At 51.1% G+C, this 11,443-nt stretch overlaps 1 long non-coding RNA gene across 3 annotated transcripts in view; it reads right to left on the reverse strand.

Annotated features, from left to right (window-relative positions):
- Positions 1–4,086: 4,086 nt before the first annotated feature.
- Positions 4,087–11,443, reverse strand: part of LOC102388545 — an 8,747-nt gene continuing 1,390 nt past the window's right edge. For 2 of the 3 annotated variants that reach the window (XR_003096307.1, XR_324979.3), the window contains exons 2-3: positions 10,843–11,242; positions 8,791–8,849 (exon numbers count right to left, since the gene is read on the reverse strand). This is a non-coding gene — a long non-coding RNA (uncharacterized LOC102388545). Of the gene's footprint in view, positions 4,226–5,727; positions 5,831–8,790; positions 8,850–10,842; positions 11,243–11,443 lie in introns of those variants that run through there. The other variant, XR_003096309.1, reaches the window with a different exon arrangement.

Genomic DNA, 11,443 nt, shown 5'->3' on the forward strand with positions numbered 1-11,443 from the left:
GGGGGGGGGGGGTCATTAAACCACTGCGCATGCGGAGTAGAGGTGGCGGGTGACGAACACGTGGATGAGCTACCATTTCCCCGCATGCGCACTTGGGTACTTGTGGGCACCGAGTTTGCCCTTCAATTGGCAAGGCAAGTTCGCATGCGCATCGACAGGCGGATCAGCTAAACGCCGAGTTTATCGATACTAGGTTAGTGCGCTTGCGCAGCGCCTGCAGTGGCCCCTCATCAGTCGCCGGCCCTGTGGCCTGGACCCAGCGCCTTGCGGATCAGGCGGCTCCGCTCCCGCCTGAGCTCCGCGCGCGGGGACGGACGCCGCGGTTCCGCGGCTGGAAAAGCGCCTTGAACAGGAGACCTTGGCCGTGGCGGGGTCCCGGGGGTCCCGCTCTGGCCGTTCTCAGCCCCCTGCTCGACTGCTGCCCCCCCCCCCCACCCACGGTTTGGCTGGCAGGCGGAAGTCCAGCCCGGGGGCGGGGCTCTCGCGGCGCGCGGGGGCACTGGCGTTTCCGGAGCTGCCCCTTCGTCCGCCTGCGGGTCTCCGTCGTGGAAAACTGGCTGCAGATTGGACAGTTGCTCGATTCCACTGCTCTGAGCCCCTTGCACGTCAGACGCGTGTGCCCAACCGATTCTCAGACTTCGTATTTCATCAAGGGAAATTGTCCTCAGTGGCCACCGGGAGGCTTCACATGTCTCATGTTATCAAACCTCTGTTGGAATCGGTGCGCAGACCGTGACAGATGTTTGATCCAAAACTACCTATGAAAGGTCTTGCTTTGGGGACGTGGTGGCGGGGGAGAAGGGTGGAAGGAGGGAGAGTTAAAAGTAAAATGTGAAGTGCCAGGCACGTCCTTACAACTTGCAGGCCATAGAAGACAAGTTGTGGCAGTGAAATGTCCTGCAATGGAGGTGGCCAAGCAATGGCACAGGATGCAGGGGTGTTGGGGTAGAGGTCAATCATTTAATATCCTATTTTCTTCCTAGCTTATCACACTGTCTCTGCTTCCTTGGTCGAGGCACGGACCACAATGTCACGCTGCACCATAAATCTAAACCCACTGGGAATGGACAAGACTCCTTCCTTTCTGTTACAAAAAAATCCTTTTCCAAATGCTTGGCTGAAGTTCTCTTTTTCAGTTTCATCCCATTGCTCTTCTGCCTGTCATGATACTCCCGAGCAAGTTATGACCTCAGGACAACTTAGGGCAGGGGTTGTCAACCGGTACTTAGGAAGGCCCCAGGAAGCACGTGGCAGTGCAGCGGAGAAGCTGGGGGCACTTCCAGTTTTGCCGGCAACACTTCTGATTTTCCCACCGCAGCATCTTGTTTTGGTGTGGTAGACACCCGCTCCTCCTCCACCTGCCACTGAGGAACCCCCAATTTCCTCCCCCCGCCCCACACACGCACTTGTCCACCCGCTGCCGGGGGGACTCCCTGCTTCTGGGCTGGCCTCTGGGGGTACCCCAACCAAAAAAGGTTGAAAGCCCCTGCCTTAGGGTCTATTGCGCAGTAGTTAGCAACCCCAGAACACAGGACATCCCTTTGCCAACAGGCAGCCCCCACTGCCAATCAGCAATGAGGGGTGCCAACCACCTTAGCCAACCCGCAGCTAGGGGTGGAGCCACCATGGCTGGCTAGGGCCTCCTGGCTGTGCACTGCCCTACCCCCTGGGCACAGCCCACAGAATTGAGGGCAAATCATTAACATGTAAAATTGCCACCAGCTAACTGAAAAACAGGACTTTTGCCATCCATTCCTCATTCAGAAGCCAAGAGAAGACAAAGGGTTTAAAACAGGATAGTCCAGTATAAAACAGGACCAATGGCCACCCTAAATACACTGCTCTATAAATACCCCAATCCCAACTAGCTCTGGAACTGGAAGCACTACCACTTACAGTTTTGAAATGCACAGTTTTCCTAGTTGCTTGGGATAACTGCTTTTCTGGCACGGGGTAGTACCCGCGGAGGTAACATGCAGTTAACCTCCTATGTTCGTTTCCCCTGGGAAGATCTTGGCTTTATGCCCACTTTATTGAGATGGGAAACTCCTCTCTACCTTGCTCCTGTGGCCATATGGCTGAGGGCGAGTGAAACTTGGAGGCATCTGAACCCCAAGCCTCTGAGCTTGGCGCTGCACGCAGGATGCCTGCCAAATGATTTGAAAACACCTGAAACCCCAGGTGGGGTGGAGGATGTTTGCTGGTACTAGGGTCACATATGGTTCTTGAATGACTCACGGATTTGGAACTGATTTGGCCTGGGGGACAAAAAAATTACAAAAATCAATTATCAATCAATCAATCAATCTATATTTTTTTAAAATCTGCACTTGCATTTCCATGCAGCACGATCCACCGGCCAGGCGACTCCCTGCTTCTGGGCTGGCCGCTGAGGGTACCTCAACCAAAACAGGTTGAAAGCCCCTGTGCCTTAGGGTATATTGTGCAGTACAGTTAGCATCCCCAGAATTAAGGACATCTCTTTGGCGACAGGCAGGCCTCGCTGCCAAACAGCAATGAGGGGTGGGGCTGCCACCTTAGCCAACCAGCCGCAAGAGGTGGAGCCACCCTGGCTGGCTAGGACCCTGGTCCTCCTGGCTGTGCACAGCCCACAGAATTGCGAGGGCAAATAATATTAACATGTAAAATTGCCACCAACTGAAAAACAGGACTTTTGCCATCCATTCCTCATTCAGAAGCCAAGAGGAGACAAAGGGTTTAAAACAGGATAGTCCAGAATAAAACAGGACCAATGACCACCCTAAATACACCGCCCTATGAACACCCCGCTCCCAACTAGCTCTGGAACTGGAAGCACTACCACTTAGTTTTGAAGCTAGCACAGGGATATGCACTTGCATTTCCATACTTACCTGGCAGCAGAAATACCACGACCACTAAAGCGGTTTTTCTAGTCGCTCAGGATAACTGCTTTTCTGACACGGGATAGTACCCGTGGAGGTAACATGTAGTTAACCTCCTATGTTCATTTCCCATGGGAAGATCTTGGCTTTATGCCCACTTTATCAAAATGGGAGACTCCTCTCTAGCTTACTCCTGTGGCCATATGGCTGAGGGTGAGCAGAACTTGGGGGCATCTGAACCCCAAGCCTCTGAGCTTGGTCCTGCACACAGGATGCCTGCCAAATGATTTGGAAGCATCTGAAGCCCCAGGTGGGGGTGGAGGATGTTTGCTGGTAGTAAGGTCACATATGGTTCTCGAATGACTCATGGATTTGGAATTGATTTGGCTTGGGACAATCAAAAAAACAAAACCCCCCGCCATCAATAATTTTTTTTTTTTTTTAATCTGCACTTGCGTTTCCATGCAGCACGAAGCTGACTTCATTCGGCCTCTAGAGCTCAAAAACAAAAAAATGCAACATGCCATTTATAGACTATTGCATCTCTCCATCAGTAAGTATTTCACCTACACAGACAAGTTTTGTTTCATTAGGCAAACTACATTACTATCTTGCATCACACAACTAGTAGTTTCACCAACTCCCAACTCTTAATTCACAAAAGCTCTGTCGCAAGGTCTCCATCAGCTGCCCCATTGCTTTTAGCAGTTATGATATTGGACACTTGGTAAAATAAGTCTTAAAACTGACTTCACATTTGCCTTGTATTTGACACTGCAACTTGCTTGCTCCTTTTATTTGCACACCTACTTGGGAGAACACTCCAGTCCAAGTCCCATTCCTGCAATTTGTGCTGCTAACACAGGTTGGCTGTTCGCTAGAAAGCGACTGCTTTGACATATCTTCCAGACGTAATCACAAACATGTTGCCTAAAGCACATCATCTTGTAGCTTAGCAAAACAGATAAGGAATGAAGTTACCATCACCCACTGCACAAGCGGACACTTACTCAGCCACGAGACGTGACCATCACACTATCCTCAGGTATGTAAGGCTGACTGGCTCATGTTCCAAGCAACACTGGTCCTCACCTTTGTGGTCCTTTAAGCTCCTGGTCTCAAGGACTCCAGTAGAGCTAGTTTCAGAGTCAACATTTTCCAGAGATGTCCGATTGTGTTGTTTCATCCAGCTCCTGATTGGACCTCTGTCCTGAGAAGGATGCTTCCAGCAACTGGGATGCCTCAGCTGAGTTCTGCATCTGCTCGTCAGTGCCAGACACCACAGAATCCCCATGCACTGTTGCCTCCATAGATGCAGCATAGCCAAGAGAAAGTGCCATTTCATCCTGAGCAATTGGTACCTGAAGGGGATTTAGAGGTCAAACAAGGAAGCCATTAGTTGAAGTCACATTTACAACTTTCCTCTCATGAGGCTACCTCTTCCCCTTCCTATTTTTAGACAACAAAGATTTTTCTTGTTGAGTCTCTGAACTGGAGGACAAGAAGTCTGTTTTGGGACAAGATTTAAAGTTGCACCTGAAATGGTTAAACTGCCCCTTGAGAACAAAAATCAAATGCAACTCATGAGGCTTAGGATGCTTTGGGGGTGAGCCTTCACACTCTTAAGGAGATTCCTTTACATGTGTCCTAGACCTAAGGGTCTCTGCAGGACGGCACATGCCATTATACACAGTCATCAGGCAGTTTTTCAGCAGAGCTCCCAAACTACTAGTTACCTTGGAAACTCCTGATATAATCAATGTGCTGCGTTTAATCGGGCTTTTCTTGACAGATGTGTTGTTTATTTCCGTCAACTGCCTCATCGCTGTCTCTGCCACAGGATCCAAGTCATTGCACATATGACTCTCCCCTAGTCACAAAAAAGGCACCCCTGAGCAGACAAGTCACTTGCAGACCACAACTCCTTTTAACATGGAGCCAAACAAGGGTGGGTGGGTTGGTGGGGGGGTGGTACATAGGGGGAAAAAAAATAGTTCTTTCATGAAAAGACTGCTGACCCAAAAGCAGAATGTCTTGGAGAAGTCAAGAACGGAATGGAGATTTAAAGCCACAGTCTCAAGCCACTTACAAGCATTAATAAGTTTTCCAACATTTATAAATTAGGGATATAACGCTAACTTCCTGGCAACATTCCAATTCTGATCACTTTATCTGGACACTATCTCCTTCTTTCAGGCAGCTTCAGGTGCATGTGGAATTCAGTTTCAATTCTCGTCCTGAACTCCCAGCTAATTTCTGTCATGCCCTGGTTAACAGAATATGTTCTAGCCAGGGGCAGAGAAGCAACTCACAAATACAGAATTTGTAAAGCCCTCCAGGTTGAGATAGCTTATGGATATGCCAGATCGGCAACAAGGAACTTAGAGTTGACAACAAAGTTAACTAATCCATCCTCACCATCTTCCTCCCCACCCCCCCGTACCTCCTCTCTCTCCCCACCCCGCCAGTATTTTTAAGTATTGTTTGAAGCAAAGGATGGTAAGCAGAGAGACACTTAGCCATGTTAGCATCAAGTCAAGTAACTGGCCGAGTAGATAAGCACCCTATAGATTAACCACAGAGACAACATATACGTGCACATACACACATGCATGTGTACACACAGAATTAGATAAAGTGAGCTTCAGCCCATTAAAGCCTTGTGCTCTGTGTGCGTGTATTTATGCACATGCACACACTTTGGTTTGTCTATAAGGTGCAAAACTACCCTGCCTTCTACAAAGGACCATGTTAATCAAGTGAGCGTCTCCAACACAACACAGCCAAGAGAATGAGTTATATTTTGCCACCGGGGATGGAGCTTCTTGCTACTAAGGAAGGTCTCAGGTATCAAAGGACATACGCATGCTGCTGGGTGAGGTGTTGCTGCGACAGCTGCTCTCTGAAAGCACCGTTGTGTTCTTCCCCGTCACCTCTACTTTGGACACAGGTCTTTGAAGGTGAATCTAGACGTAAGAAAGGAAGGCACAAAGTCAGCAGTAGGAGGAACAGGACCTGCCTAAGGTTTCATAGTTTGTAGGGTCGGAAGGGACCTTGACAGATCATCAAGTCTGACCCCCTGCCATGGCAGGAAAGAGCACTGGGGTCAAACGACCCCAGCAAGGTGTTTATCTAGTCTCCTCTTAAAGACCCCCAGGGTAGGAGCCAGCACCACTTCTCTTGGAAGTCGGTTCCAGATCCTAGCCGCCCTGACTCTGAAATACCACCTCCCGAGGCACAAACTTTGCCCATTAACAGGGAAGACTTTGGCACTGGGTCCATCAAAACCTTTCCACCCAGCAGCGTGTAAAAGTGGGGAACCTTCTAAATCTCCATCAAACATGGAGCAAGTCATGTAGCATCCCGGACACTGGTCACAGTGCACACTGGTCTCCTACGCAGTCCTGTGCAATGTGTGTCAGTGTTCCCACCTGGAACTGAAGCTAGGGAATGCTACCAAGCCAAGATGGAAAGCATTTGGTTCTACTCAGCACATGACAGTACTTAGTGCACAATGCTGACATGAGGAACACCACAGTTCAGCATCAGCCTTACTTCAGAGATGAGGAAATGGAAGCAGAGAGACAAACTGATTTCCCCAGTCATACAGGAAGCCAGTAGCAGAGCAAGAATTGGCAGAAGTGGAGGCCCTGGGTGCCAAGTGTACTTTCCCAGTTACAGCATGATGCCAACAACAGAACAGCAGCATCGCCCAGTGCCAATAATCCCATTCCCACACCACAGGCTGCAGGCACCACTCTCATTATCTACATGATGAGCACATTTGCAGGGACTGCTGCATTTGACAGCTACAAAAGCTAACCACATGCTATAGGACTAAGCCTGGTGAAATTAAGAGCTGCTTTATTCTCTCGCTACAGATACCAGCAACGTGTCTAAGAGTTGCTTACTAATCAGACCGTACCCAGCTTACAGTCCACTTTGGGCCTGGACTGAATGGAGGTGACAGTGGTCACAATAGTGCCATCAGGCATGATGATACGATCCATCTCAATTTTTTTTGTGGGGGCGATGCTGGTGCGGAGTGATGCAGTATGCTGGGTACTCAAGGAGGCAGGGGAATATTGGTAGAAAGCCTTTGAGAAGAGGATTCAAAGGAGTCATGCTGAGCTACCGTCTGAGCACCGCCCAGGTACAAAGGCATTGGCTGGGATGCACAGGCCCCTCATACATCACAACAAAAGAAAATCCTGCTGAGCTCTTCAGAGGTTTGGGCTAGACATGGTGTAGTAATGAAGATGCATACTACATGACACTTTGTATTGGCCATCCCCAGGAGGGGCGTGATTTTCTTCCTCAACCTTAGTCACAGAAGGAGCTTCTGCTAAGTCTGCACTTTCTACATCTACCCAGAGTGAGCAGGCGGGTCCTAGACCCAAGTGCTGAAGGCCTACCTAGCATCGCTGTTTAAGAGGCAACACCGACCCAGTGGGTCCATCAGGCCAGGAAGACAGAGGTCTCCAGTCACAAAGACCAGGCAGCCAGCAATGATCATTGTTCTTCCTTTAGTTACCATATTTACCCAAATCCAAGGTAACTTTGATTTTAAGCCACCCCCACCCCCGAGTAATTAGATTCTGCACATGGAAAATTTATAATATGGTTATAATTTACAATGTACAGAATCTAATTATTGGAGAGTTGTCTTCCCATACCTGCCCCCTGCCTCCCACCCTACCGCATTCCCCTGTGGTGTGCCTGTGCCCCTGCCACCTGCCCTCCCCACCTCGTGGTAGCCGAGCCCCTCATCCCCCCTGCTGTCTGCCCCACATTGTGTACCCTCAATTCAGGACTCCAGACCACACCAAGGTGGGGAGCAGTGGTGAGCAGCAGCTGCAGCCCAGGCCTTGACCCTGACACAGATTTGCAGCTAGCGTTGCCACCGCCTCCACTGCCAAGCCAGAGCCGGACCAGAGCTGCATCTAAGCATACACAGCAGTGGCAGCAACTGTGACTATAGCTCTAAGCCCAAACCAAACCTGGATCAGGGCCAGAATCAGAACCAGAGCCAGAGCAACTGCTTGCCCCTGACTTTTACTCAAATCTAAGACGACCCCTACCCCTGCCCCCCCCTCAATATTGAATGGGGAAAACAAACCAAAAATATTGTACTGGATTTGAGCAAATATATAGTTCCTACAGGAGGGTCAGGAGAAGGGAAACAGCAGTGCCCTATTTTCACCTCTAGAGATGCTACTAGAGCTTCCCAGAACCTCCTAGGTCACAACCCAAATTCCACCTCCTTACAAGGACGGTCACCTATTGCAGCTGTTCCAGGGCAGGCACTTCACAGACTTTCCTAAGCCATAAGCTTACCTGCAACATAAGGGTAGCAACAGGTGCCACTGAATGTCCCACACCTGGGGTCAGTGAAAAGGCCTGCTTCCCAGAAGGCTGCTTGCTAAGGAGGTTAAGGAAGACTATGACATGTCCAAGCAGCACATCTATAACAGGGAGAACAAGCATATGCCAGCTGCCTTGAGCAGCTGGGCAGAAGCCTGGCAGCACTGCATCACACTCACCCCGCTCCAGGACACGGCCCTTCTTCAGTCTTCTTTATTTGCAACCAGAATGTTATGCCATGGGCAACTTCCAGGTATCAGAGAAATTAGTAAGGAAAACATCTGTCCCACAACCCAGCTGGCAGAGGTGACATCTGAAAACTGTCAGAGCTTGTACTACATCTAAATCCCAATGAAGTATCTTTTCCAGAGTTTGTAACCCACATAGCATCTCAGTAATGTACCAGATCCACAAACTGAAACAGAGCAGCTCAGGTCTCCCTGCCATCCCAGGACAACTGCATGACCCTAACCCTTATAACAATTTCAGGGGGCCATTAGTGACACTGGGAAAGCCTATTCAACTCCACAGTTCTTCCCTGTGGTACCCGTACTTGCTTTCACCCCCACTGCCGACACTCAATACCTGGAGCTTTAACTCTTTACTTGTGGCCCCAGATCCCTGTCAAGATAGAAGCACTGGATTAGGCACATGCTGAAAGGCTTCTTTCTAGTTCTCCCACATTCCTCTCCTCCCCTCCCGCCAACCCTATTGCTAAATCATAGCCACACATTTTCTAGATTCCGTTTCAGGGTGGTTGTAGACGGGAGAGGTGGATGAGGGACTCAAGCTCCCAGTACAGTGGACTTACAGAGCTGCAGTCAGTCTGTGGGGAGGTGGAGATGGTGGGAGGAAGAGGGAAGTGGAGCTTGTACAACACAGTAATATTGGGAGGTCAGGAACTAAACACATAGCTGTAGGGAAAGTAAGGAAGAAGAAGAGTTCTCCATATCCAAAAACTGGGGTGCGTTTTAACAACTGCATTGGAGCCAAGCATAGGAATGGATGGGACAGATGGACAGGTAGAAATTACCTAGCTGTATCCTGTCCCTCCCCTCCAGCATGTCCACCTCGCCCACAACTTGTTGTCGTCAGCGAACTTGGACAGCGTGCATTCCATAACCATGTCCAGATTGGTGATAAATACGTCGAACAGTACAGGCCCCAGGACTGAGCCCTGGGGGACTCCACTGCCCACATCCCTCCAGGACGAAAGGACTTCAGCGTTGTTTCACCGAAGCCACAGAGCCCCAAGGACTGAACAAAGCCTCCTCCCCCAGGATCAGAGCAGGTCGGGGGTGCAGCCCTGTTTGCAGGGTGCAGGGAGAGGCCCTCTCAACAGTGCCAAGAGCAGCAGGACACAGGAGAAGAGACCTGGACCTGAGTTACAGGAAGGTCATGAAGCCTTGGGGTGCCAATGCACTGCAACCTTTCCTGTGGCCCGTGGTTATCGTCTCTGGCCAACCTCACCCACTGGAACAAGATCCAGAAAACCCAGGGGACGTGGATCCTGCTTACAGGCCGCAGGCCGGGGGTGGGGGCAACGCAGAAAAACGGCTGGCCAAGTGCCCGGACACTCGTCTCCAGGCACTCGGGTCTGGGATACATACCCTGCCCTCAAGAAGCATGGCAGGAACTGTTCATGTAAGCTACCAAGTGGCCAAAGGACCATGCTGGCCACCCAAAAAGAGGGGGCCTAAGACCTGTACCCTGAGATACAGGAAGGTCATGTGCACAAAAGTATCAAGAGGCTGGGGCCTAATGCTCCCCGAGGCCAGAAGGCACAGAAATCTATACCAGTGCTTAACCCCCTAGGTGAGGAGAAGGCTACGATGACACATCTAGCCCCGCTAGTCCCCCACCAAGAAGCACAGGACTTGCACCCTTGTTACAGGGTGGCCCAGAGGTGGAGTACCAGGCATAGATGCAGGACGAGGGACAGATGCCTGGACACAGGGAAAGGTGAGAAGGCCACAGACTTCAACCCAGCCATGGGTAGGTCATCAGGCTCCGGGTTCTAAAGAGTTTGCTCTGATCAACGAGACTCGGCTCCTGTCTGCAAGGCCGTCCTGCTGCACAATGCTGTAGACTGCTCGGTCTCTCAGGCTACAGAAACAAGGCTACGCCCACCCTGCTTACAGGGTCACCTCCCCAGCTGGCTAGCTATGGCAGCAGACCTGGGCTCCCAATTACAGATCACCCAGCGCTACACATGTTCAAATCGCCTGTCATTCTTGCATGGTAAGAAGCAGCACGCATCCTGCTTACAGGAGGCTGCGCCACCAGCAGTCATGTCTGGCAGCTGTGCTGGACCCCAATTACAGGGCAGCTGCACTGCACAAGACCACCAACCAGATCCACAGCCTTTAGAAATGAGATGGCGGTGACACACGCCTTGCTTACAGGGTTCTCCACCTTGCATTCAACTGCTGCAGAAGTGCAACATCATCGAGGGCTGAGACCCATCTTTGGGTTACAGGGAGATCACCCAAAGGCTCATGCATGCAAAACGTGGCTAATATATGATCGAGACGTAATGGCAGGGAGGTCCCTCTGTCCAGAGTCCCTTCTCTTCGCACCGTTTCTCTGACTCCCCGCGTTGAAATTCTCTTACCTTTGCCTCCTGTTAGGCTGGCCTGGTTTTCTTCCCTCATGGTCAGCTCACTGCTACTCGCCTGCCATCTTGTCTGCTTGTCCTTCCGGGGGCGATGTGCATTGACTGCTTTGCAGGATTGTGGACCCGCCACCTGAGGCTGCAGCCCAGTCTCCAACACTTGACTCCCGGAGAGCGAGTCAAGGAACACCTGCCACTAATCCCTTTTCAGCAAGGGATTCAGCATCCCGGGTGACCAGCTCCTAGGCACTCAGCACGCGGCAGTGACAAGAGAACCGCTGCAGAAATGAAAGAGGGCAGCGGCTCAAACCACTTGATCCAACGAGGACGGTCCGCTGTTGTGTGTGGCAGCCCAGCTCTGCTCACAGGTAGGCTTCCCCGCAGTCTTTCCCTGACACACCTGCAAAAGAAGAAAAAAGTATGCTGACACAGAAGAACGCTCTTCACTGGCACCAGCGCAACCCGGGGCGAGTCTGCTCTCGCGGCCGCCCTCCCTCCAGCGCCCTTCTCTCGGGACGCGCTCGGCGCTAAACCCCGCCGGCTCGGCTCTGCTCTGCTCGGCCCCCGTTCTCGCCCGAACTGGGCGGTGCCGCCGGTTTGC

Source organism: Alligator sinensis, unplaced genomic scaffold (assembly GCF_000455745.1).
Source record: "Alligator sinensis unplaced genomic scaffold, ASM45574v1 scaffold964_1, whole genome shotgun sequence".
Lineage (NCBI taxonomy): Eukaryota > Metazoa > Chordata > Crocodylia > Alligatoridae > Alligator > Alligator sinensis.